The sequence below is a fragment of the Hermetia illucens genome, chromosome 6, assembly GCF_905115235.1.
Source record: "Hermetia illucens chromosome 6, iHerIll2.2.curated.20191125, whole genome shotgun sequence".
Taxonomy (NCBI): Eukaryota; Metazoa; Arthropoda; class Insecta; order Diptera; family Stratiomyidae; genus Hermetia; species Hermetia illucens.
In genome coordinates, this window is record NC_051854.1 from 57,047,786 (window position 1) to 57,075,330 (window position 27,545).

Genomic DNA, 27,545 nt, shown 5'->3' on the forward strand with positions numbered 1-27,545 from the left:
AGGTGTGGGCCTTTCTCGCCTATCTAGTTAAAAGAATTTTTTTGTAAGCTGAATAAGATAGGGCCAAAAGGATCAAAATGGTATGCTATGGTATGCCGAAAATTTCGCAAGTGAATTGAAGGTAGGGCACACCGACCTAAAACAGAAAATGTTCCGCGCAGTGGGATAAGTGAAGCGTGCCTAACAAGAACGGCTGCCTACTTTCAGGTCACCTCTTAAGATCAGAGACCACGTGAAATTGGTATTCTCTGGCAGTGAAATCATTATCAACAAATTAACCTTTAGAACGAGATGCAGCTTTGATTCTAGGAAACTCAATGTGGCTTCGATAGAGGCATTGGTAACAATTTGAAAGAGTTTCCAACCGTCAAAAGTCGATTTCGCAGAGATTTTTAGCAGGCAAATATCGTGTTATTTTCAACAGGTCTTGTAGATGTTTGATTTGGATGGGGTTTATCAATGCAATCTGGTTTCAATAGGTGTAATATATGGTTGGGATTTATGTTTACCCGAGAACAGTTCGAACTTGTACCATCGAAGCCGCCTGTACTTTATTCCTAGCATCTATTTTTGATTGTGGGAATACCACGCAGTGCAGCAATTCTAAAGGAACCATCTATAAGGTATATTACTAGACCGAATAGCTAGTTAGTCCTCCCCTACATTATGATCAAATTTATAAGCCATACTACGATCATCTGGTTGTGGATAAAATTTGCCTCAATAGATTGTAGCTGGGTAGGTCACTTAATCCGTGTAGGTGAGGATGATCCAGCCTGACAAGTCTATTTAGGGCAATGTGTATGGTAGAAAATGAAGATGTGGTATACGAAGCGATGGGACGATGACGTAGGCCAGAACGCTAGACATCTTTTGGAGATATTGAATTATTGGACCTCGTGATGTATGGCGTTCCTCATTAAGGTATCGATTGTTGCGGCGTTGATGATAATGATGGTCGGAGGCATAAGTGTTTCTATGTTGAATGTGGCTTGCTGCTTCCATATTTGCAAGTACTAATATTGATTCGTCACATTGGGGAGAGCAAATGTTCGGCTTCCCTTATCAAACATTACCCGTGTTGCTGATAAATAATGTTCATTTGTCTAAATTTTTTGAAGAGGGGAATCCAACGATCTTGTGGCACCTCCTGGTATTCTCCCTAGTTTATCATAAAAGACAGAAACACGAAATTGGATTTGTTTGTAGTGCTTAATCGTTTTGACCGATTCGAGGTGAAAAGCTATATTAATCGCACTTAGAAGCGACCAAAAAATTCTATCCATCTAATTCTTGAAGAAGTCCACGTTCATAATAGCTACTGAATCTTTGATTCAATGAAATGAAATTTAGTCAGCGTAAACAATCTGTGCTAGACGTTTTACTCTTTTTGGGGATTCTGGTCTCACACGAGACATGGTACCCATGGATTTAAAGCAAGAGCAAAGCTTTTCTATTTTAGCCCAATTATCAAGTGCAATTTGTGGAAGATCTTTCTTATATCCGTCATTAAGTTGTTTTCCAATATTTGCATAGTTTAACCTTCCAACTTGCAGCCAAACTACCTCATCAACACATCCGCTAGCCAGCTGCCAAGAAACGCAAGAAAGCACTCATCCAATTTGAATTAGCGGTCAACAGCCAGCCAGGTATCATCATGGAAGCGATATCATAGTCAGTCTGCTTCGTGAAAATTATTCATTTATTCTGAGAGTGACGCGCGACATTATCAAGTACCCACACGTTGAGTGAGCAGAGCTCACATGACTCACACGTAACATCTGAGACGAAGCTCACGGTCAGATGTCTCAGGTATGCCAAACCTCTGTCGTTACCATCAGCCCTCACACCCACACCTACCGCCAAACTCCAATATGCTGCATTCACGGCTACCGTTTCTGATGGGCTCGATCGTAGCTTATGGCTATAATAGCTATCTCCCCCGATATTAGATAAAATCTGTGAATGGAAGTCACGTCAACGTGAGCGAGCCCCCGTCAGAAATTCCGCGGAATACGAAGGCTCCCCGTTAGTTTGGAGTCTTGTGGGATTGAATACTGTGGCACGGGTTGCTTATTGCCTACGATGATGAATGCAAATATGATTTATGCAGTCGCCAATTGTAAAATGAAGCCAGTGCAGGGGTAATTAAACGCTCCAGCTAACAGTAAAAGGTGATAAACTGGATTGTAAAAGTTCCGCGGCTCCAAACAAGTTGATACGCACTTCCTAATGCAGTTGCTGTTCATATTAGAGGCTCAAATTGTTGGAAAACAAGAGCTTTTTCTTCCGCAAAGCCAGCAGAAACTACGTTGACCGGTGGGAGAGTGGTAAATTCCTCTTTGCACTGAACGATTAGTGGAAATAAATGCCTGAAATAATATCTAAAAAAATTAGATTCAATTAATGCACGCGGACGGATGGAAAGATGAAGCACTAGATTCCCGCACGGCCCAGAAAAACACGTTATAAAACAATAAAATACCCAACAACAATAAAGTCAGAGTGATAAATGCAATGATGAAAGCCTAACAAGTTTGAAACGATTAGGTTACATCCCCATTACGTTGGAAAAGGGGGACGAAGCTCACATATTTGAAAGCCTTATCAGAAGGTAATTGCAGCGGTTGCAATACTTCACGTCATTCAAATAAAAAGTTTCTTTTTAGTTTTTTAGACATTCCAAAGTTCCAAATTATGTTGCGAATGGTGGGCCAAGAGACAGGAATGGGGCTTCCTACTTACCGATATACGAGGACGAGTCCTTGAACGTAAAGGATAGGAGCCAAGTGAATTGGTTGATGAGAAATTCTATGTTCTTATTTTTATTGATTGGCATTGGCTAAGAATTTTGTCATGGTCGGTTTTTAAGGTTTTATGCAACGCAAAACTTCATTAAAATCGATTCACTGTCTGTCCATCTGCCTGTCACACGCACTACTCTCCAAAACGACTAAACCGATCCGAACGAAATTTGATGGACAGCTGGGAACTATGAAACCCCATGCATACATGCATAGAGGGAGATGTAAATTTTTTCTCTACCAAATATACTCATGTGGGGTATCAAATGGAAGGTCTCGGTTAGTACCGCCGAGAAACTGATATTAGTTTTGACATGAATTGCAAAAGAGAGCGATTAAGGAATCAAAACGTCCACATTTAAAGTAAGGGAGGGATCATTTTTGGAAACTACCTAACCCGAAAATCTTGAAAAAAGAAAGGTCATGCGCTTTGTGTGAAATAAAACCTTATTCGAATCGATTCAATGTCTATCTGTCGTCTGTCTTTCACATCCGATTTATTCAGAACAGGCTGAATCGATTCCCATGAAATTTCGTGAGAATATGTGGACTGTGTGCCTCGCAAATGGCGCCATTTTGTGTTGAGTTTGAAGGGGGTGTTTATCACACAGTCAGGGTCACAGAATATGATCAGGTGGTATCAAATGAAAGAGTTTAATCAGTATTTTTCCAAACTGATCCTATTTCTAATATTGGGTGAAAGATAGGGGAGTGAAGGCTCAAAATGTTAGCCCCAACAATTGAAGCAGGTCTCGTTCTCAGAACTTAGCCATCTAAACGAAATCTAGGTCTCAAAATACATCCCATTCCAATATCTGTATAAATAAAATTAAAAATAGTATTTTTCCATATTTTGGAAATTTACCTGAAAACCCATCCCTAAAGTTCATCCTAGAAGTACAAGTATTTGGTAGTAATAGAGAGTAATTCAACTATCATTACTAAATTTATAGAAAGTCAAAGTTCTGCATTTCAAGTAAATTTATTTCACTCTAGGACGTGTATGACATCATCATCTTATGTACACAGTGATCTGTGATCTTATATGAACGGCGGATCCATGGAGACATTTTCGCTTTTTTTTACTCTTTAGTTATTTGAATATCTGTATCAATTGTTGCCAATGTTGTATGTATGTGCTAATGAAATTTGCGTCTAGCTTCCGGGTTCCCAACTTGTTCCTTATATAAACTTAAGTTTCTCGTTAAATAGGAGGTGTGGTGTGGTAGGTGTGGTCTGAATTTTTGTCTCGGTGGGTTTTAAAGGTTAGCTTCATGTTTTGTGTGTATTAAGTACAAAACATCATTTCAAGCCAACTGGGCTTAATTGTTTAAACCAGTACATTCATCTCACATAATACATTTGCTTGCCTTGCCAATCCGAGTAGACGGACGAGTAGACGAGTTCTGATCTAAATTTCTAAGCTTAAAGGTCCAGGCCCTTCACTTAGGACGATTTACCAACTCCTACCAGATCCTAGATTTTTCACATCTAAAGTAACTTGGATGAGGAATTCAGAAACTATATTCGAGTTTTTTTGAATTATTCTAATTATCTAATTACTAGTGGCCTTAAAATAAGGAGGAGTCATTTCCCGATCTCAGTGTTCATGAACAATTTTCAGTAGAGCCTCGAATTCTAGGACACTGTCGCGATACCATGACCGTCAGGTTGTGGATAAAATCCGGCTCAATAGGTTACGGTGGGTGGGCATTTAATCCGTATGGATGAGGATGATCCAGCCCGGAAAGTCTATAAGGGCAATATCTGTGGTAGAAAAAGAAGACGAGGCCCACCCTGCCTAAGATGGTGGGATGGCGTAGGACGCCAGACAGCTTTTAGGGATATGGAATTGGTGGACCTCAGCGTAAAACCGAGATGTCTGGAGTTCCTTATTAAGGCAGGCTTAGATCGGATACCAGTTGTTGCACCGTTGATGATGATGATGATGATGAAGGTGTATCTCCTACAAAATCAAATGTGATCCTTTGCCTACGCTTATTTGGTTGTCAATTACTCCTAAAAGGATGATAGTGCATCAATCACGCTTACGCGCCATTGTATTTTCGTCCACTTTTCCATGCTATGTGTTTTCAGGGCGATTCACTCATTGGGCATTTTGAGATAGTGGCATAGCGAGCAATGAAGTCGTCGGCTTTTCTTAATGTGCGACCTCCCCACTGCCATTTTCGACTTTTTGTTGACATTTCCACGCGTATATGGTCCGTATGTCGACGAAGCTCTTTATTTGAAATTGTATCGGGTCGCTTTATCTCGACAATATGATGTAGATAAATGTTAGCGTAGGCTTAAAGTGGCGCCAGTGACGGTTACTTCCGTTATATGCCGGCACAGAAAGACACAGAATTCCTGGAATTTTGACAAAACAACGAAAACTGATCTATTAATGCCTTCAATAACACCAAGTTCGGCGCCGTTGCAGACAGAAACAATGCTTTTTAGCTACACTAATTGATCACCGCCTTCAATGCTCTACCAACGATTCAGTGAGAGAACAAGCAGTTCTCATCAGCATAGTTGAGATGTTTGAAGAAAGATATAGTCCATTGAAGTTCTCATCGTCTTCCGGCAAGGTAGTTCGGAGGATGTTACCGATAAGGTGCAACCCTGACGGACCAAGCTTTGAAATTCTTCCAGAATTCTACCTAGATGCACCTCTTGACTTCTGCGCCGTCATATGACGCTTTGATAATATCTATTAGCTTTTTCGGAATTTCCTACCTGCATGAGGTACTTCAGATACACACGCTGTTGAGAGCCTTCTTAAAATCGATGAAGAGGAGGTGAACCGGAGGTTTAAACTCCGCACACTTCTCCAAAATGATCCGCAAGGTTTTAATGTGGTCAGTACAGGAGAATGTCGATTAAGCTTTTGAGATGTTCTTTGGTTGTTCGATATCAAGGAGTACACAATTACCCCTACCCAACCTAACATATTAGACGCAACACATGCGTCTTTCTGTTGAATCTTAACAAACACCCCCTTTTTCTGCTCTCTAGGAAAGATTGTAGATTTCTAGGACTTTCCAATGGGTGGAACTAGTAGCCCATAAGAAATTGCAGCGGTTACCAAAACCAGTTTCAAGACGAGACTATCAAGGTAGCCAAATAATTGTTTGGATTTTTTTTTCGGACGTTAAGTATTTGATAATTCTCATAAGTTTGGAAGAATCAGTTGGGGAACTGGATGTTTTTGTTCTCCCTAAGTCCTTGCTCATTGAATTTTCTTTAATGTCGTTTGGTCCCTGTGCAGAATGTCGTTTTATTTGTTTTTTTTTTCGCACGGAAAGTTTGTCTAATAGAACTGCTTAATGGAATGGTCTTCAAAATCGAAGGGAGTTTGTACTGCCGCTGCTCCTTCTGCAATTCAATCACATGGTGGATACTCTTCGGTTGTTAATTTGGTTCCCCGGGAGGCACATCTCATATACGTGAGGGAGCTAAAGTGACAATTTGTGATAGTCTGTTGGATATGTAGGTGATATCAGATAGAAAAGAATGGAACTGGGACTGCTGAAATAGCTTTTAGCAAGCAAATTTGGAAACACCGCAAAGTGCTTGATTGACGGTGCATTTACCGAGTTGGTTGACGTTTGGAGGCCTCTCGCTATAATTATTTCAGGTTCGAATTGTGGTTCTTCATTGATGGTGTTGTCCTACTGCTGTAGGCTCATCACTTGCACAGTTTAGGCGTGATAATAATAAAACTGAAGGACAGCCTCATTCAAAATCAAAATAGGAAAAGAAATATCAAAAGAAAAAGGGAACTGTGTATATTCCACAAAGGAGTGAACAGGACCTTAATAAAGTCCTAAGAATAAGTTCCGTCTGTGCTCGGGTTGCTTCAATACATGCTCCTGTTGAATAGCGGCTTCAATACGTCGACAGCTTACTTAAGCTATGTAGCTAGAATGTATATTCTGCTGCTGGAATTATTTTCATTTAAGTGTTTTAGACATAAATTCTTTCACTAATGCTGTTCCGCCTGAAATTGAAAAAATTACAGTGATGCGTATTTATAAAGTCTTGACCTCCAAATGCATCCTATACCGTTATCTTGTCAAATAAAAATGCCCAATTGATTGTGAAATCCCTCTGAAGTCAGAGAAATAGAACAGCATCGTCTTCCCATTCGATTTTACTTGACAAGGTTTCTTTAAAAGTGATGGATCAGGTGATTTCTACCAACTTGACTGCTACTTAGTTTCTGGATCATAGTCTGAAAATCTGACATCGATCCCCACTAATGAGATTTAAGGTTTCAGAAACGTTGTACACGGTTCAAGCAGATAAAAGATAACCGGAACCAGGGTGATTTCTGTTGAACATTTTCCCCCATTTTCGAGAAAATCACTCGAAAATGTACGTTCTCATCATAAGTTTTTTACATCATCACAAAAGTTTACGCCGCAATTTATCCTTGTGAGCAACAGCAATTTTTCGGTTCACAAACGCATTGAAGACAGTCTCACCGCAGAAACTGGCTTTCTTCCTGGATATAGAGGAAGCATTCAGAAGAACCACCCGAGACGTACAAACTGCCTTCATCCAGATCGAGCAGGCGGCAATCGGTGCGAGATCTTGGGCTGCACATCAATGAAGGCAAGACAAAATATATGGTGGCAACGTGAGCACCGAAGACGAATCAACCAACAACATCAAACCGCACTGGTCAAACACAAACACGAAGAAGAATAAGGATAGGAGAATACAACTTTGAGACCGTTGACAATTTCTTCTATTTAGGGTCGAAAATCACAGCCGATAACAGCTACGATGATGAAATCCGCGCACGGTTGTTGTCAGCCAATAGAGCTGACTCTTGGCCGCGTTCGAGAGAAGAATCCTCCGAAGAATTTTTGGCTCCCTACATGAGGATGGACGATTTCGTAGCCTACACAATGACGAAATCTATGAGCGACACCATGACCGTCCGGTTGTGGATAAAATCCGGCTCAATAGGTTACGGTGGGCGGGTCCCACCCGGAAAGTCTATAAGGGCAATATCTATGGTAGAAAAAGAAGACGAAGCAGACCCTGCCTAAGATGGAGCGATGGCGTAGGTCAGGACGCCAGACAACTTTTAGGGATATCGAATTGGTGGACCTCGGCGCAAAACCGGGATGTCTGGAGTTCCTTATTAAGACAGGCCTAGAACGGATACCGGTTGTTGCGCCGTTGATGATGATGATTCAGAAACGTTGCTACCAAAGCCATCAAGGAAGATATGAAGCTGCAAGCAAAATAGAATTGAGGAGAGGGGTCATACGCAATGGATAGTATTCATACTTGGAACCAGCATAATCCAGTCTGTATTGGGAGGTAGCCACTTGACCAGAATTGTAAGCAGTGGTGCGCCTCAAGATGTCGTCATTTCTCCGGTGCTTTGGTTTAGAATGATGGGACAAATTCTACGCATATTGATAAGAAGCGAGGTGTATACCGGCGACTTGGTGACGTGTCACGGATGTTTCCCTTCATTATGAATGAAATTATGGAGGGCGCTTTAGGAAATTTATGTTTGTGGGCTGCAAGATGCAGACTCGACATAAATCCAACCAAAACGGTGTTGATGGTATTTACCACCAAGACAAGGGTATTCGAATTCCATCTTCTGCGGTTAAGTGAAAAAAAATTGGTTCCTTCCTCCAATGTAAAGTATCTGGGTGTGACCCTGGATCCTAAATTTAAATAGAGGTTAGAACTGCGTATTAAGAATGCCTGTACAGCCTTCTATACGTAAGAGTACCTTTGTAAGGAAATGGAGTCTTTGATCCAGGATGAGTCTATTGATGCACGCAGTCCTGGGACGTTTCATCTTAAAGTATGGTTCTATTGTGTGGTGAGAGAGTTGAACAAGAAGCACTATTGAACTAAGCTTAATGGGATTCAAAGAACCGCGTTATGCAATCGTGCCCGGCAAATGTCCGCCATATACTTCTGAACTTCCTCGCTCTGGTTTTCTTGAATACACAATATAACCGACTTTTGTGATCTCCCAGGATTCGCCAGTGTATTCTAGGCGGAGATACTGGGGACACGGGAAGCTTGATGGTTGGTGCATAATCCGAACTCCAAGCATAACATAGCTGTTCTGCTTGACAGCCAACCGATCATTAAGACTTTGAACTCAATGGCAACATCCTCCAGGCTCATGGGGCAATGCTGTCACAGTCATAGTCACCCTCCTCTGGGTCACCGGTCATAAGAACATAGAGAGGAGTAAGTGGACTGGCTAGGTGGGTTTCTCCTCTTGGCAGCCCTTCGGTGGACAGACCTGCGTCCCATTAGCCACTATCAATGGTGGAATCTATTCGCACAACTTAGCAGTCGTTGACCTCAGACGCGGTCGCAAGACGTGCCAATGTTTAAAAAATTGCGGCCGTCTACATTAGGGGCCCATAGGAGACCATTCTACCATACTCGGTATACCCTATAATTCGCATTGCCAAAGTTGCGGAGATGAGAGAAAAACTCTCAGACACTAACGTATAGCCAGCTCTGCTAGTGGAAAGTGCTAAACTTATGTGTCAATATTTGTCACCTCCAGCTTGTTTTAGACAAGAAAAGGAAGTAGAAGTATATAAGAGCCCACGCTCCAAGTCTCTTCAGCAAGAATCTTTTAGTGGTACAGAGGCAACTCATATTTGAACCATCAAGATTTAGGGTTATATGGATAACCTCTTGATTTTCGTTTCGCTGCATTTCCTACGTTCTCTTTCTTCGTTGTTTTCTTTGGCCCATGCTCTTGTCAGTTTTCACATTGTTGCTGATAAGAGTCTACTTGAAGTCTCTTTGGGTTTTTCATATGCATCTTCCAGTGCACCCGCTAATAACTTTGTACACAACACAAGGAATTCCTGAACTTTCTTCTGATTAAAGAAGTTTCTCAACGCGGTAATTTTTAACTAGAGATAAACATAAATTACAACATTGCTAGGTTTAGTCAGGATCTACGGTAACGCTACAATGGCTCAACAAGTACCTTCGTAAGGGGTTTCAATGCCGTCCACGGTCACGAATATTTGTAATTTTCGAAAGGGGGTAGAATGGACCTATTAATGGGCTCAATGTTGAATTTAGTTTCCCCTTAAAAAGGATTCACAGGACACCTCAGAAAGTAATCCTAATTAGCTGATGTACCCAAGGGCTTCACTATGGGTCCTTTGGTGTTCTTGATAGTTTTATCAGTAAACTATTGCACATTTCTGAGCGGAAATACATTGAACATAGAATGGGAAAGGGCACAAAAAGGTCAATCAGTGTTTAATATGTTACAATAAAGAATTAGGAAAAGAGGTCCTTTAAGGATTAACAGAACTGATGAGTAAGTGGACTATGAAGGGTGGTATCGCATCTGACTAAAGTTTTTAAAGTTAGAACTCATTGAAAGGGAAGTGATAATTCATCCTGTTTTCAGGATGAAATTCTAAGGATTCTTGTTTTCTGTTCAAGTCTCATCGATGGCCGTGCTTCGCGCGATTACCTTCAGTGGAACACCACATTATCTGCCGATCGCTGGCATAGTCTGTCACTGAATAATGATTTTTTAGCTCTATCGTACTTATCGTAGCTCTGTGATCGCGTTGTTCCACTGCACTGATGTGGAGCTCACGCTGGGGGAATTTCTGCTTCTATACGAACGCACGAACAGCCGCAGAGCTTGCTCTGGCTGTGGGGCCACCCGGAGAAATTTTCAGTCAGTCTTCAGTTGTTGGAGCTTAAGACGCGAATTGGACGGCTATCGCGCGCCGCTTAAGAAAGAAGAAACTCTTTTTTGCTTGCGTTCGATCTCTTGTACGCTAAGAAGAAATAGAAATTGCATTTTTCTTTTCCTTTCGTTGTTAGTGGTCTTTGGGCTTGTATGCTTTGCTGGAATCGAGTGGAAAAGTGATTACCTTTCACATTTTACTGGAAGAAGTAGAGGAGCTGGAAAAAAGAAGTTATTTCTCATTGTCGCGTTGCTTTGTGCTCGGAACAAAGTACTTGGGTGATTGCGAGCGTGTCACGATTTCGGGATTTGTTTGTTTGTTACAATTCCAATTTTAAGTTGAAATTGTATTCAGTAAACGTTTCGTTGTTTTCCACCTTCTGCCAAATCGATTAATGCTTCTGGGTCGCGATTGTGTGCTTGGTTCAGTTTCGGTCATAGCAAGAGGCCTAGTGGAGTCTTGGGGCAATTGGCGGCAAATTCTTCCTGAACCGCAACAAGTGTTTACTTACTTCACTTTCTATCGTGAAAATTATCCGAAGCAGTGAATGCTGAATGAAAAGTTATAAACAGTGAAGTGATGTGAACCCATAACAGTGCGTCTCTAACCACAGCATACCCTAGACCTCATCGACACCTTTAGTACCAGCCACTAGACGAGAAATAGAACATTTGCAACGATGTTAAGAAAGTGTCGTTTAATCAATAAGACATACTGAGGAGAAACGAGATTACCTGAAAAAAAAAAATTGCAAACCGTACACTGACAACAACGACAACAACGAACACGATTGAAAAAATATAAATAAAAACTCATAAAATATGCTTTGAAATTGGTTTCTTGTCAAGAAGCCAACGAAAGAGATTCATCACCAGTTGTCGTCTCTTTGCCGTCGTGGTGTTAAGAAATTTACAGGCAAAAATCGATCGTAAAATTCAAAAAAAATCACGCCAAGGTAATAAACGGAAATATTGCTAATATTTTATATCCTTGTCAAATGTTAAAAATTGAAATCAATATTGAAAGGTAGAACTGAAATGAAAATTCAGAGAAAAAATGGTAGAAACCATGTTCACATCACGTACGAAATATGATATTTAATTTTAAAAAATTATCTAAAAGTCTTCTTGACTTAGAGGCAATTGTTTGATTATAAAATTTTGAATGCAATAAATATTTCCTATTTTTTGTTAAAACAAATAACTACGACTGATGTCAAAACGTTTGTTCAAAATTTTTGACAAATGTCCAAACTTTGTTCAAAATACCCAAAAAAAATTGGCATTTTCTGTAAAATTTGCCATTCGAGCCCAGATGTTATTAAATTGTCCATTTTTTCTCCTACCTCCTGAAGATGTTCCCCAGCCTTGAAAATGAGCTGGGTTATCTTTGCAATCTAGACGTTCTCAAAATGTTGCAATTTATCGCGCGACAGACACCAAAACTCATACATTTGTAGCAAGACTTTGAAAATAGTAAATGTGGCCTTCACGTTTAATTTGGGAAGACAAGTCTGGTACATTCTGCTTCTAAATTGTCTGACGCATTTGTTTACTTTTTGCAGACATTCTGGGAAATATGCATCTTGTGTGATTATTACGAGCACTCCAATCTACTGTTTGACGTTGCAATCTGATTGTATATTTTGGCCTTCTCAGCTTCATAAATAAATTAATTTAGATCTGTTTGCTTGAAAATATTTGCTTTTCTACTCAATTTGTATCTTTTCGCTTGAATTCGAACTCTGCAGGATGATGCTCTAGAATCAAAACAATTCGTCGAATTTTGGCAGAGGGAAAACAATTGTGAACGATTTGAAATAGCAGTAGCATTCCACCCGGACTACGCAATAATTAGCTTCGGAGTAATGACAAACAGAAGATAAAGATACAGAAAAAATCGAATATAATATCTAATCATTCGAACCTTACCTTTGAACCGTAAACTTCTGGGTGTGCTACGATTAACGAAAATTGTCTGTTGATTAAAGTGTTTGAAGCTTGTTTGGAAGCATAACTTCCTATAGATGAGATTAAATGTTATCTACCTGACCTCCCGCACGAATTGAGTATCTTCTTTCTATGAATGGAATGAAAAAAGATAATGAGCCAACAAAAATTTTCAAATCGAATATTCTTAATAAACTTAGTCATGTTATGGAGAGAAGTTGGAATGATGTTTTGTGGTGATTTTAACTGCATGTTTTGGGATAGTCATGCTGACGTCGTTTGATAAAAAACCTAGATATGTACTGTCACTTGGTTTTGGAGCTGTGATTTTCGAAGGGAATTCCTGCAACGGCCGAACCCGGTAGATTTTCAGTTTGTTTTGAGAGAGTATGCTCTTTTATCTTGTCAACATATTTCAGGTGCGTAGGAAATTGTTGATCAGGTAAAAGCCCCCTTTTGATGATTTCGAAACGTTTTAGACGCATAGTGAAATAAGCTACGAGAAAACCTTCTATGATTAATTGTTCAAGACAATCGGACTAACTTGCAAAAGTAACCATTGGTCAAATTGACTGTGATAGGCGGGGAGCAAGCTAGTAGCATTCGGTGCGTTTCTAGGTGTTTTTTCCGTGGATCAATTAAAATATGCTAAAGATCTTACTTAAATGGACCATGACATAGACTACGTTGATGACATCTGTTTGCACTTTCACTGAGTCATGGACCTTAGTTAATTGGCTCTGATTTGGAGGAAGAGGCAAATAGAGTCGGACTAAAGACAAAACACCACCAAAACGAAGATTTTCAATCTCAGAGATTGTCGTACTTTCCCTATCTGCATTAACGGTCAGAGCATCAAAGGGGTTGATCAATTTGTTGGTTTCTGCCGACGATAGCACTGAAATGGATATCGCTGGACGGATTAACATCCGCTGCGCTATCTTGCCTAAAATCCGGAAATGCATTTATCTCCACATCAAAATCAGGTTGAGACTCTTCTGTGTTATTGTGCTTTCTGTTTTGCTGTATGGCGTGTCATCGAAAGACGCTATTCGCCATCCACTTGATGACGGGTTGGATGAGTTCGGAAGCAGTAGCAGCATACCTCCATGGTTGTGGTCGACGAACCCCTCATTTTTGGGACAGTTGCAAAAATTATATGACTTGCCGTTTCGTCCAGGTCAGGGCTAACCCATCAGGTGCTGCCTCACCTCTGCCCTAAAAGCAGCTTAATCGAATTGGCTACAACCTGGTGTTTGTATCCTTTGATAAATCCGCGCACGGTTATTGTCAGCCAACAGAGCTTATTTCAGCTTACAAAAACTGTTTCGCTCGAAACGTCTCACCATCGGGTCAATGCTCTTACTGTACAAACAATGATCTTGCCAGTTCTCATGTATTCCTCGGAGACTTGGGTTCTTAGCAAGAAAAATTGCGAACTCTTGGCCGCGTTCGAGAGAAGAATCCTCCGAAGAATTTTTGGCCTCCTACATGAGGATGGACGATTCCGTAACCTACATAAGGACGAAATCTATGAGCGATACATGACCTACATAGGTTACGGTGGGCGGGTCATTAATCCGTATGGATGAGGATGATCCAGCCCGGAAAGTCTATAAGGGCAATATCTATGGTAGAAAAAGAAGACGATGCACACCCTGCCTAAGATGGAGCGATGGCGTAGGCCAGGACACCAGACAGCTTTTAGGGATATCGAATTGGTGGACCTCGGCGCAAAACCGGGATGTCTGGAGTTCCTTATTAAGGCAGGCCTAGACCGGATACCGGTTGTTGCGCCGTTGATAATGATGATAAATTCAACACGATATGTGTATGAATTAGAACCAGGACAAAAAGCGCCTAGTAAAATTCGGACCTAAGCCGTTCGAAACCACATAAAATTTTTGTTTAGGGAATTGACGTCAGATTTGAGAGTCCGTAACTATTCCTAGCAAAGAACATGGCGCACAGGGCATTGACCTCCGGCGGTTTGATCCAAAGATGAAAGTAGCGATTGCTAGGTTATAAATTAAGGAGGCACAATTCCATTGCCGTGACTGACACTCTATATCTATGTTCCTCTCGCCATATCTACTGAGCAGAATTAGGGTTCCTCTTATTGGATAGCTAGGCTATCATGATCGTCAGCCTCTGGTTCGCGTGTTCCAAGTTCGAATTCAGAATGTGCCATGTCTGCCTCTGGTCATCACACTTTACTAGTAGCCAATGTTTCAATTTAATGTCTCTCCATTTCGCTTTGAAATTGTGTTAGCCTTAAAATTTGTATTAGTGCGCCAGCATTTCATTTTTCAATTCCTTTCCTTTCCTTTATAAGGTGGACCTCAGCGCAAAACCGGGATGTCTGGAATTCCTTACTAAGGCAGGCCCAGACCGGATACCGGTTGTTGCCCGCTGATAATGATTCCTTTATAAGTACCTAGTTCTTGCTGTATGTCATTACATTGAGGTGCTAGAATTTATTACACTATATAGGCAATTTATCTGCAGTGTCGTATTGAAGAACCTACCATCAGGATCTTCAAGTGCGCCTTTAAGGATGTTCAGGGCATATGTTTACAGCTTACTTGGCTTTGTCTACCACCTCTTTTGGATTGAATGAAACAGTCTTTCAATGCCTTTTCAACGAGGACTAATTTTTTTATTTTTGGCAAAGAAAATTGTTCCTTCTATTCCAATCGAGATTCTACTGGTTGGTGGTAACAAACTGTGTGCCATTGTAAATACAAGAAAGCCGCTAAAACAGGTTGATCTGAATTAAAACGGTTGTTTGGGAAGTGCTAATATTATGAAGCCCTTCAAAGACTCATTGTATCGCTGTAAGAGCTGCAGGAGATCATCTACTTATTTGGTGTATGGTTTGAATTGCATAGAGGGCTCTGAAGGAATTAATTTGGTACCGAAACAATTGCTTATATTAGCTTCCAGAGAGCCTGCTGGACGTCTTCTCTAGGTATGGTTGACGATGCATTGTGTATTTTTCTAAAGAAGAAGATGGTAGGGTGCAATTGAAGTCACAACATCGTCGCTGTGATGACCGAATATCCATTTAGGAGGAGAGAACTCGCATCAATACCCCGGATTACTTATCTCTTTCATGTTTTCCTTTTTCCCCCTCTTTTTTTCTATCATTTCTCTATCTCTTTTTTTTCTTTCTATTTTTTTCTTCCTCTCTTTTCCCTCTCCTTTTACTTTCTGTTCTCTCTCTGTTTAATTTTTCTCTCTGTTCTCTATTTTTTTGACTCATTCTTACCTCCGTTTAAGGTATAACTTCTCTGGTCAGGGCCTACATTAATATTATACAATAGCTCCCCTTCATAAAATGGAGACTCATTTTTTTTTGTTGTTTTTCTTGTGGGGGTTAAAGACAGAGACGGGATCTGCCAATTACTGTTTGGGGTCAGAGAAACTATCAGTCAAAAAATACCGATTCGTATTCCTTTCTGATGACTGTTAACCTGTAAACTTTTTAAGAGAAGCTTCCACATTTTTGTAAGTTGGGATTATGTTTAAAGTGCGGGTAACTCGTAGGTCTTTCGGGCTTCATGTACAGTATATCTTTTTCGGGTAAGGTTTTTAAATCCTGTTTGGGGCATTCCATAAAACGATTTTCATGTTAGATTTTTGTAATGTTTTTGAATTTATGGATTAGAATCTACTTCATGTTTCTGTTTCAACGATCTAAAAATGGAGGCATAGTTTGGATCGCACTTCGGACGAACTCACAAACGATTATAATGAGTTTATCTTTTCCCTTATCAAAGGAAGTGCCCAGACTAAGATTGTTTGGGTATCATCTGTAGATGCTTTGAATTGTCAACGGGTGACGGATTGGCGCGATTCGATAGTAAAATCAGATGGAGGAGACGTACCTCCAGTGACATTGAAAACCATAAAAGCAGGTACCTTATAGGTATTCAAAGTGCGTCTCATAGTTTTTAGATTACGCTTAAAAAAACGTTACAGTGGCACGATTTTCATTTTTGATGAAACTTTCCCTTCCCAAATGCCAAGTTTCAGCTCAATCATTGATATGCCGCGTTTACCAACGGTAGAGAGAACATGGATAACGAGGAGAGGACTGGCCGACCAATGAGCACGAAAACGGACGAAAACGTCGCTCCAGTAGCCGATGTTTTGATAGCCGATCGTGGATGTACGTGCAGGTTAATAGAGGAGAAAACGGGGATACCGGAAACCATCATTAACGCATATTGGATGAAGATTTGAAGAAGAGAAAAGTGTGCGCTCGCTTTGGGTCGCATGCGTTAACTGCCGAACAAAAGGAACAGCGCCTCGCTCACGCCGAAGATCTGCTCGAAATGATCGCAAATGATACAAATTTCTTCGATTCGATAATAACGGATGGCCAGAGCTGGTGCTTCGCCTATGATCCGGAAATGAAGCGCCCGACCGCAGAATGTTGCGGTCCGAAAAGCCTTCAACAAAATTTCGGTTTTGGAAGTAAAAAATCAAGACAATTCTCATTTTTTTCTTTCGGTAGCTAAGGAATCGCTCACCACCAGTTCCGAACGATCAGAGTGTCAATGCCGAGTTTTAGAAACAAGTTTTGGACGGAACGTATCGCACCCGTGAGGCCAGAATTATCGAAAGATGTTACCTTTTTTCCTCCTCCAAGATAATGCCCGGTCGCATACGGCGTCTAGTGTTTAACAATTTCTGGCTAAAAAAGGTGTAACTCTGTGGAGCCATTCTTTCTACTTTTCGGTTTTGAGTCCTACAGACTATTTTCCGTTTCCAATTGAAATTGAGAATGAAGGGATTCCATTACGTAACGATTGAGGATATCCAAAAATCTGTAACAGCCAAGTTGAGAACGTTTCCAGTTTCCGAGTTAAAGGATGCGACAGATAAGCTACAATATCGCGTGTAAACACAAAACCTTATTAAAATCGGTTTACTGTCTGTCTGTCTGTCTGTCTGTCTGTCTGTCTGTCTGTCTGTCTGTCTGTCTGTCTGTCTGTCCGTCACACGCATTTTTCTCGGAGACGGTTATAGCGATTGACACCAAATTTGGTAGAAAGGTGGGAACTGTGAACGCTCACGGATACAGTGAATTACATCCTTTTACGTCGAATTTAAGGGGGGGTCCCCATACATGCAAAAGGGGGGTGTAAAATTTTTTTTCATCAAATATAGTCATGTGGGGTATCAAATTAAAGGTCTCGATTAGTACTTTTCAAAACCGATCCTAGTTTTGACATTTGTTGGAAGGGTGGGGAGCGCGGGGGGTTGAAAGTGATCACTTCTTTCAGGAGGCCATTCTCAGAAACTACCAAACCGAAAAATCTGAAAAAAATCAGGAGGCTGCCACTATATGGTGCCTGGGCTCCGAAATACCTTCCATGCCGATATCTGTTTAAATAAAGTTAATAATAGTATATTACTACAATTTTTTGTAATTGGTTGGAAACCCCCCTTAAGTTCATCCTAGTGCCATGAAATTTTGAAGTGATATAGGCTATAATATAGAGCATGATCTTACCAAGTTTGGTGGAAATCGCACTATTACTAACAAAGTTATAATACCTCAAATTTGTTGCTTCTTTGAAAATTGAAGACTATGAATGTCAATATCACCCGAAAGTGGATACTCTCACATAATATATGGATATATTACGTGCTACTTACTAAGAATTACACAAAACCTTTCGTACCTGAAGCGTCCAGCTTCCGGTTTCCCGACTTGTTTCTCTTTAATATTCTTAAAAGAAATCGTTGGCTTTTTCTTTTCAATTGCATGGTTCAAATCGCGAAATTTTTTCGTTTACTGTTTATCGGCTAAATTTGATTTCGAGGCTTTCCATAAACCCAGTACTGAGTAAACGGTTTGATGGGTGACATGTGACCAGCTTTCCCGGGGTTAATTTTGTTAGCTCTTCGATCTTTTCCGTGACCTTTGATTTATTTGAGTGCCCTTTGCACAAATGACTTGCTAATTTTTCAAAATAGTTGTGATTTCGCGGCGTCATTCGCAATTTTGGGCTTGAACCAATATATCTTTAATAACTAATTTTTTTTACGCATTGCCACAAGAATATTTATTAGCACTACCGGATTCCAAAATATTACAATTTTCTGAAATTTAGGTAGCGTTATCACAATCAAAAAGCTTTGGTGCAAAACTGGCTCAATGGACTGTTCATGTATTTCTTGGAGAATTCAGAAAATTCTCAGAATCTACCCAACCGAAAAATTTTAAAAAAATCATGAAGCTGCCACTATAAGGTGCCTAGGCTCCGAAATATATTCCCTACCGATATCGATTCGAATAGAGTTAATAATAGTATATTGCTATAATTTTTTATATTTGACTCCAAAAACCCCATTAAGTTCATCCTAAAATCATGCAGTTTTGCGGTAATATAGGCTATAATATAAAGCATAATCCTAAAAAGTTTGATAGAAATCTCATCATTACTAACAGTTATTATAGCTCAAATTTGCCGCTTTAGTACAAATTGTAACACTTTGAATCTCAGTAGCACGCGGAAGTTGCATACTATTATATATGGATGTTCACTACGTGACAAACATCCACCCAAATGTTTTTATATAAGAAATATACGAAACCCTTCATACCTGAGGTGTCAAACGGCGGTCCCCCCACTTGTTTCAAAATTACAAAGACTATCTCCTGATGAACTTCGTAAGAGAGGCCTTGCTCTGGAACGTAATGCATAGGACAATTGATATGCGAAATTTGGTGGTTTTGGTGTCTTATATTATATAACTTGATAAAGCTTTGTTTAACTTGTTTACTTTGCTAATAATGGAGATTGTTCCAAGTATACAACTTCAACTTAGCAAAGATATACTAGTTTGCATCAAACATTACTTCTCGCCATATTTAAAGGAGTTTTTCTATGTGACGGTTTTCAGAAATCGATTTTTTCTTTTATATGTACATATATATTTTGAAAGCAGAATATGTTGGGTGTATATTGCACCGTCTGTTGTAAGCATTTTTCTCGGGAATGGTTATAGCGATTGAAACCACCAGCGATAGGTGAAAAGGGTGGGGACTGTGAACGCTCACGCATAGTGAGTTACATCATTCTACTACGCTCTAGATGCAAAGGGTGGGTGTAATTTTTTTTCACCAAATATAGTCATGTGGGGTATCAAATGAAAGGTCTCGTTTAGTACTTTTCGGTTTTAGTTTTAATATTTGTTGGAAAGGTGGGGCGTGCGGAGGGTCAAAAATGATCATTTTTTTGTGGACCTATTCTCAGAAACTACCCAACGCAATAATTTGAAAAAAATCAAGAGGCTGCCACTATATGGCGCATAGGCTCCGAAATATCTTCCATACTGCTATCTGTTCAAATAAAGATAATAATAATAACCAAGTTTAGTGGGTATCGCGCTATTACTAACGAAGTTACAACAGGTCAAAGTTATCGCTTCTTTGCAAATTCAAGACTGACTGTCAGTATCATGCGAAGGTGGATATTCTCAGATAATATATGCATATATTACGTGCTAGGTACTAATGGGACAAAAGTCCACTCAAGTGTTTTTGTTTTTAAAGAAATCCACAAAACAGTTCATACCTGAAGGGTTCAGCTTTCGGTTTCCCGACTTGTTTTTAGAGGAGCCCACTTTGATCGTACGAAACAAACGATTATCAAATTCGTCAATTGAAAATTTTATATCATAATTCAAGACTCCGGTAATAAGATATAAAAATATTGGAAAAATTAACTTTCATTTATTATCAGAAAAGAATTCTAAACAAGTCGGGAAACCGGAAGTTGGGTGTTTCGAGTATAAAGGTTTTGTGTTCATCTTATGTAAGAAACTCCCTATGCACGATTTTCAATTCGTACAGAGCTAACAATACAAAATATTCCTTCATATTTTGCCAAAATCTGAGATACCCATATGCACATACATAGCAACGACATCAATACTCTGTTCATTTTAAATAAGCAAACATTGTCTATTATCGCATGACGATGCATACATATATATGTGCGTATCTAAATTGATCTAACGCATCTTCATACACTTCGACTTTACCCGTGCACAAAAGCATATTTAAAATATATGTTATGCACATACATTAAAAACCATCAGTAACCAAGTACACACCTGCTTTACTAGCGCATACTTATACATATACTTGTATACCACGAGTAAGTGGCACTAATATGCGAATAACTAAAAAAAGCTAAGAAAGGAAAACAAAATGTCCCCATGGACCCCGCCGTTCATATAAGTTCAATTTATATGATGATGACGTCATACACTTAAGACGTGCAATAAATTTACCTGAAATGCGAAATTGACCTTCTATAACTTTGTTTATAATAGTTGGATTGCCTTCAAACTTTTCAGAATTATGTCTTATGATATCGCCTATGATGATGCCTTTTTACTCCTGGGATGAACTTAAAGGGGGTTTTCGGGTAAATTTCTAAAACATGGTAATATACTATTATTAACTCTATTTTTGGACATATCGGAACGATATGTATATTGAGGCCTAGATTTCATATAGATACATCACTGTGATTTTTTCAGATTTTTCGGTTTGTATAGATTCCAAGAGCGAAACCTGTTTCACTTTTTGGGTCACACTGAATATCAAAAGTAAGACCAGTTTCGAAAGTATTAATCAAGCCCTTTTAATTGATACCCCACATGACTACATTCTGTGGAGAAAAAAATACACCCCTCTTTCGCATGTATGCTCCCTTTGTAACTCAACAAAAAATCGCGCCACTCGCTGCTTGTAAAGTGACGTACAGATCACATATTCTCACCAAATTTCATGACAATCGGTTCAACCGTTTCCGAATAAATCGGATGGGAAACACAGACAGACATTGAATCGATTTTAATAAGGCTTTGTTTCACACAAAACCTTAAAAAGGGTTGAATCACCGAACGTCACATAGGAAACCTCCCTTAAATGCAGTTTTCCGTACCTCACGAATGAACACTGGCGTGATTATCTTGCTTTTCTTTTGACCAATTACCATTGTGATGTAGTTTTCAGCAAGCTACAATCGCAGGGATCTTGCTTTTTTTGTCGCAGTTTTTAGGAAGAATTCTTATTAACAGTTTTTTTAGTTAACAGCGATCTTCGGAGAAAAGAGAACACATTGAACAAAATTGGATTGGGTTATGAGCCCCAATGGACGCCAGAGGTTTTAATAAGCGTTTGGCTGCATAGATTTATTTGAGGTAATTGGGTGGAGCCAGCTGTCTCTATACAAAGTCGTATGACAAGAGCTGAAATATGTCAGACAATTTTCATTTTGACGCAGCTGGATGGCAAACTGAGTTCATCTGTATCTTTATTTCATGACATGATCTCATACTTATTCCAGTTAATTCTCTTTAAATGGAGGAATCTATTGAATACAACTGAATAAATGCAAACAGGCGCTCTAAAAAATATGGTTTGACGAAATATTAGTTGCACTGAGGAATAGAATTCATTTAATTTATAAATTTGTGCAGAAAATATTGTTACAAGTGTTCTACCCTCAAAGCTAAGCAAATAAATCATGTACGTCGTTGCCTATGGTGATTATTGTTTTTCGAAAAAAAATATATGGAGCTGAATGTTATATAATGGGGTCTTATGGTTCAGTAGCGAAATCAACTTTGAAATGAGTGAGTGACCTTAACTGACTCAGATTAGCTAGAATTCTGGAATTATCTGATCTGCGGGCTGCTATTTTGAATAAACAATCATCGATTTCAGCGACTACTTGCCATCATTATCCGATTGCTATAAGTACTCCCATAAGTTTTATACAAAAATAGATAGAGCGGCTAAGAGTTTACAAAATTTCCAAACGACTATAATTCAAAATTTGCTCAGATTCAAAATACTATCCTCTTTGCATACTAATTGAAAATTTTCATTACATGCATCATTTATATTCGCCCCGTTGTCCAAATTTAAATAAATTTTGATTCTGAATCCATTATTCTATCTACGGAACGGCCAGTCTAAACACTTGTTTGATAATCGTGCGCCTAACATCCGAAAAATTAAAATTCCCTCAGCAAATTTTGAAAATCCTTTGTTTATTTCGAATTCAAAACCCAAAATGCCCTGGGCGTCTGACTGTTTTAAAAATAGCAGCGACAAACATGTGAAATTCGCTCGATTTGACAGCAATTATTGTTTCGATTGAGCAAAACTCAAAAAAACTCCTCATGCAGAGGAAGGAGGCATCATGCCACCGCGATGCCACCACGAAATTTTTCAAGCATTTCTAGCATTCATTCGGACTTTGAATTATTTGACGTAAGTCTCTAAATTTTCAGATGAGAATTGAATTTTTTGTTTCGAAAATCTTGGATTTAAGCGAAAACCCCGACAATTTTTCAGCCAAAACTCTGATACGAGGGGTTGAGCTGCGCAATTTAAGCCCACAAAATGACATAAAGATTGTCTGAAATATGGAAAGATGTTTAAAATTAGTGCGCGACGATTCATAGCTTTTAGGTAGATTTTAATATATTTCTATTTACAAAATTTGTAATTTTGAAATTTGATGGTTGCATGACGATGGTTCGAACTTGATTGGGTGATGTTTTTAATGGTTGTATGAAATCTGGACACTTAGATGATGATTGAAATCAAATGCAGGAAGTTTGCTTAAAATTTATTGGTTCGATTCATATGCGATATAATAAATTATTGGGATATTCATCTGTTTATTGATTTGAGTGAGAAAATATTACTTGTTTTTCAAAGTTGTTGAAAAAATCTATTTTTTATTTTTTTAATGGAAAACAGGCTATGCAAAGTTTATCGATTTTATGCCACGAAGGATGTTTCACGTTTGTTGGTTGTAAAAAATCACCAAAAACACTAAGAACGACACTACGTACACTTTGTCGAATCTTCAAGAAGTGTCGAGTCTTCAAAAAAGACAGGTTCGTCGCAACTACTTATCGTCAAAAACACAATTTTTGTGAAAAGTGTTGGTTAATGCGTATCTGAGGAGCTAAGTATTTTTTCCTTTTTTCTTCTTTTTCCTTAGTGTTTGTCCTGTTCACAAGCGGGGTCAACTCACCAATATATTTTATATATAAATAATACTATAACACAAAAAAAGCCGAAAGTTAATTATATCCGATGTTAAAAACAATAGGAACCTTCAGAGCTATTCAATTCCAAGTAAACAGAAGTAGCGTCTTTAAGACTTTAGACAACACAATGCTAGCTAGCAGATTTGCAGATCCTTGTTACCAATATACCAGATAGCATCTGCTATGTTTTATAAAGTTTGAACTATTTTCAAGTCTTGGCACAGTTCAAAGTTTTTTATCGTACGTGCATGTGCGCTTCGAAATCTGCTTATAAATCCGTACCTTGCTGCCGATGGCGATATCCGGTCTAGGCCTGTCTTAATAAGGAACTCAAGATACCCCGGTTTGTCGCCGAGGTTCACCAATTCGACATCCCTAAAAGCTGTCTGGCGTCCTGACCTAGCCAACGCTCCATCTCAGGCATGGTCTGCCTCGTATTCTTTTTCTACCATAGATATTGCCCTTATGGACTTTCCAGGCTGGATCATCCTCATCCATACGGATTAGGTAACCCACCCACCGCAACCTGTTGAGCCGGATTTTATCCACAACCACACGGTCGTGGTATCATTCATAGATTTCATCGTTATAGAGGCCGCGGAACGATCCATCCTCAAGTAGGGGGCCAAAAATTCTTCGGAGGATTCTTCTCTTGAACGCGGCTAAGAGTTCGCAATTTTTCTTCCTAAAAACCCAGGACTCAGAGAAATATATGAAGACTGGGGAGATCATTGTCTTGTACAGTAAAAGCTTTGATCATATGGTGAGACTTGAGCGATACCTCATAGATTTCGTCGTTATGTAGGCTACGGAATCGTCGATCCTCATGTAGGGAGCCAAAAATTCTTCGGAAGATTCTTCTCTCGAACGCGGCTAGGAGTTCGCAGTTTTTTTTCCTAAGAATCCAAGTCTCCGAGGAATACATAAGGCAAGGTCTTGTACAGTAAGAGCTTTGATCATATGGTGAGACTTTTCGAGCGAATCAGTTTTTGTAAACTGCAATAGGCTCTGTTGGTTGCCAACAACCGTGCGCGGATTCCATCGTTATAGCTGTTGTCGTTGTTTTTCGACCCTAGATAGAAGAAATTTTCAATGGTCTCAAAGTTGTAGTCTCCTATCTTCATTGTTTTCGTTTGACCAGTGCGATTCGATGTTGTTCGTTCTTTTGGTTTTGGCGCTGAGGTTGCCACCAAGTACTTTGTCTTACCTTCATTAATGTGCAGCTCAAGATCTCGCGCCGCCTTCATCTGGATGAAGGTAGACTGTACATCTCGGGTTGTTCTTCCTATGATGTCAATATCGTCAGCGTAGGCCAGTAGTTGGGTGGACTTGAAGACGATGGTGCCTCTCGTATTTACATCGGCATCGTGAATCACTTTCTCAAGGGCCGGGCATGATAGGGCATCCCCTTGTCTTAGACCGTTGTTGATGTTGAACGGTCTCGAGGGTGATTCTTCTGCTTTTATCTGGCCTCGCACATTGGTCAAGGTCAGCCTAGTCAGTCTGATCAATTTCGTCGGGAGACCGAATTCCCTCATGACCATGTGCAGTTTTACCCTGGCTATGCTGTCATAGGTGGCTTTAAAGTCGATGAAGAGAGTGTCGTCCATATTCCAACAGTTTTTCCATCGCTTGCCGCAGAGAGAAAATCCGATCTGTTGCTGATTTGCCTGGAGTGAAGCCTCTTTGCTATGGGTCAATGATGTTCTGGGCGTATGGGGCTATGCGGCTTAGCAAGATAGCGGAGAATATCTCATAGATGGTACTCAGCAACGTGATACCTCTATAATTTCTGCACTGCGTGATATCCCTTTTTTTATCTATGAGACAGATAATGCCTCGTTGCCAATCGTAAGGCATTGATTCGCTGTGCCATACCTTGAGCATCAGTTATTGAACCACTTGGTGTAATTGGTCGCCTCCTTATTTAAGCAATTCGGCTATAATTCCATCGGCTCCTGGCGACTTTTGATTTTTAAGCCAATGAATTGCACGGACTGTTTCTTCTATACTTGGTGGTGGCAACATTTGTTCGTCGTCTTCAGTTGGCGGGACCTCCAACTCGTCGATATTTTGGTTGTCCACAAGTTCATCAAAATACTCAACCCATCGCTCCAATATGCCCATTCTGTCGGAAATCAGATTTCCCGCTTTGTCTTGGTAGGGTGAACATCGAGGTGTATAAGGCTTCATCCTGCTGATTTATTGGTAAAACTTCCGCGCCTGGTGCGGTAGTACGCGGTGTACTTTTCTAGTTCACAGACTTGTTGGTTCTCGCAGGCTTCCATTTTCCGTCTGTGAAGTCACTTCTCCGCTCGCCGGAGTTCGTGATAAGCCTCTGCGCGTGCCCGCGTTCCTTGAGAATGCAAAGCTTACATTCATCGTCAAACCAGTCATTCCGACTTTCCTTGCGGCTGGGACCAAGTATGTTTATGGCCGTATCAATGATAACGTTCTTCACGATCTCTGTTGAAGGTGGTTATTGCGGCATCCATTTCCCTCTTATAAGTGTTACGGAGGGCTGTGTTGTGAATGACTTCAGTATTCACTCTCACCTGATTGTCAGAGTGGATTGTAGGTAGTGTCGTAATTTCAGCTCGGAGCACTATGCCAACGAGATAATGGTCCGAATCTATATTCTCCCCCTATATGTTCTGACGTTGATCAAGGCTGAAAGGTGGCGGCATTCAATCAGCACGTGGTCAATTTGGTTGAAAGTGGTCGCGTCTGGAGAGGCCCACGTTTGTTTGCGGACCGCTTTCCGCGCAATCCAGGTACTTCCAACAACCATTTCGTGCGATATTGCTAACTGAATAATCCGCAGTCCGTTGTTATTGGTATCCCTATGTAAGCTATGGGAGCCGACGTGTCGCCTGAGTACGGGCTCCGTTCCTACTTGACTGTTGAAATCTCCAAGTATGATTTTGATATCATACTTGGGACAGGCTTCGAGGATCCGCTCAACTGCCTCGTAGGAGGTATCCATCTCCGACTCTGCAGTCTCCTCTGTAGGGGCGTTCTAAACTTACCTCGCAAGCGCAGAGTGCATAGCGTTTCGCTTGTATTTTCAAAGCCGATAACAGCAGGTTTCTCTTTTTGGTTGACTAGGAAACCTACTCCGGGCACATGGTTTACTGGGTGGCCGCTATAATATTTAGTGTAGCGGCTCTTCTCCAGGAAACCGGTCCCTGTCCATCGCATCTCTTGCAACACTGTTACATCAGCCTTATATTGGGACAGGGTATCGGCTAGCTGCTCAGCAGCATTCGGTCTGTACACGGAGCACACGTTCCATGAGAAAATGCGCAAATCGTTAATCCGTTGTCGTTGTCTAGTTCGTCGTTGTAAAATACATCCTGCCCCCAAGGCTCCTTCCATTGCTTCGTAACATCGGTTTTCCGTGTAGGGTTGTTAGCTCTACCCAACTCCCAACCTGGAGGACCAGTTGGTACATTTTGACCCGTTTCTAGGCGCGGAAGACTCGCCTTCATCCTTCTCCGTCTGCAGTATTTCACGAAGAAAGAACTCCCAGCGATCACGTGGGGGGTGGAGATAGGGTTTGGTAGTAGAGCTGTTGGTGTTGGTTCAGCAGGCGTTTCCCAGGTTTTATGCGTTTGGTCTAGAGTTATACCGCGTATTATCCACGAGATCTCATAAATTTTTATATATTTAATCACTAGCTCTTGTCAGGTATTTAATTTCTCTTGCTCTTTGTATGGCGTGAATTTCCGAAAAATTGTAGATGCCCGACAAAAGTTATTGCTCATGGAGCAGGACGCAGTTCGAATAAAATTGGAAGTTTGCACTAGTTGGAGACATTACGGAGTCTCAACTAAGCGATCAATTCAGTGGCTTGTTTGAAGCTTCCTCCATTCATTCCTTCCCCCTCTCTTATGTTGTCACCTTTCTGGGAACCGATTTTTTGCCAAAGAACAGTCCCTTCGGCAGACTACAGG

General features: G+C 40.2%; 1 protein-coding gene across 14 annotated transcripts in view; it reads left to right on the forward strand.

Moving 5' to 3' along the window:
• LOC119658683 (TLD domain-containing protein 2) overlaps positions 1-27,545 on the forward strand; it is a 357,611-nt gene that overhangs the window by 112,227 nt on the left and 217,839 nt on the right. For 4 of the 14 annotated variants that reach the window (XM_038066247.1, XM_038066252.1, XM_038066253.1 and 1 more), the window contains exon 1: positions 10,528-11,492. The exons of 3 other annotated variants lie outside the window; for them this stretch is intronic. The gene's annotated coding sequence lies outside the window, so the exon portion shown is untranslated. Of the gene's footprint in view, positions 1-10,526; positions 11,493-27,545 lie in introns of those variants that run through there. 7 more of the 14 variants (XM_038066248.1, XM_038066249.1, XM_038066250.1 and 4 more) reach the window with 3 other exon arrangements.